At 45.2% G+C, this 1,308-nt stretch overlaps 1 long non-coding RNA gene across 1 annotated transcript in view; it reads right to left on the bottom strand.

Moving 5' to 3' along the window:
* Nucleotides 1–1,308, bottom strand: part of LOC109510085 (uncharacterized) — a 43,771-nt gene that overhangs the window by 23,756 nt on the left and 18,707 nt on the right. The window contains exon 6 of the long non-coding RNA XR_002167059.1: nt 283–588. This is a non-coding gene — a long non-coding RNA (uncharacterized LOC109510085). The remainder of the gene's footprint in view (nt 1–282; nt 589–1,308) is intronic.

The raw sequence follows: 1,308 nt of genomic DNA on the forward strand, positions 1-1,308 counted from the left end.
CGCCCCGACCCCCCCTGCACGCAGCCCGAGAAGCCCGCAGGCCTCTGCTGAAAGCTCCCCAGTGACTGCACATTGTGAAAAACTTTTCCCTTCTCGGTCTTTTGGCTCAATTTGGAAGAAAATCTGGAACAGTGTGACGATGCCAGAGGTGTGGAAACGTCGCCATTTTTTGGTTTCCCAAAAGCAGCCAGAACCAAACATGAACCTTTTTGATCGGAAAAAAAATATCCGAAAATAAATAAGACGATTTAGGAAATAAATAATCACCAAATAAGCCTTGACCATGGTGTGTCTCTTACCGCATCTATTCGGCATGATTGCGTTTTATTTGACAGGGGTGTGTCCAGGATTTTTGGGGGGTTTGTTTTTGATTTTTGAAACGTGAAATTGAGCACGTGTGTTTTTTTGTTTTTTGTTTTTTTTTTTATGTGAAATGTGCTTTTTCTTCTTGGGAAGGGTCAAACGTTGAGGTGGAGAGCGGCACGGCACGTTGGCGGCCAGGCTCAAAATAGAAGCGGCAAATTTGTCACGTCAAAAGCGCCAAGCTGCTTCTTGGTCCTGCGTGACGTGGGGAGGCTGCTTGACTTCCTGTTGGGGGAGGGCGGGGGTGGGGGCACATTTCATAAAAGGGCAAAAACAAACGTCTCAATAAAAATAGGAGTTGTGTACATGTGACTTTAACCTCGCCGTGAACTTCACCTTCCGACGACTTCCCATTACCTCTGCACGACATTCGCAAGGGTTTTTTTTTCCTAAGGTGCTAAAAAAAACACATTTGTAACTTGGATTAAAAAATGTCAGCCTGTCATCATCGTGACGACGGGGCCGCTTTCTTTTTCCCAATAAGATCTCAGGCCTACGAGAAAGAAGAGAAGCCACAAGGTGCACATCAATAATGAACGACCGAGTCAATAAACAATGGATGATGACGAGATCAGAAAGGAAGGAGCACGCTTCCAAATATCTCAATCAACAATTTGATCTCATGACAACAAGGATTGATTTGAGTGCTACTAGTAGAACGATTACAAGATATGACAAGAATTGTAATCGTCACAAAAATTAAAAATAGGATTGTGAGGCCTTACAATGGGGAGCCCCCCCCCACACCCCCAAAAAAATCGCATATTGGCCTCCGAATAAGATGAAGTTGAAATGTGAGGTTTAGTCCAATGTTTTCGTTTGATTTGGGTTCACAATAATCATCATCCGAATGTTCTCGTGCGCTCCGTTGCTTGCATTCATGTTCTGCAAAGCAACGAGGCCACCGATGAGACCTGGACTTGAGGAGGGGGCGGGGCGGGGAGG

This window comes from Hippocampus comes, unplaced genomic scaffold (genome assembly GCF_001891065.2).
Source record: "Hippocampus comes isolate QL1 unplaced genomic scaffold, H_comes_QL1_v1.1 scaffold39, whole genome shotgun sequence".
Taxonomy (NCBI): Eukaryota; Metazoa; Chordata; class Actinopteri; order Syngnathiformes; family Syngnathidae; genus Hippocampus; species Hippocampus comes.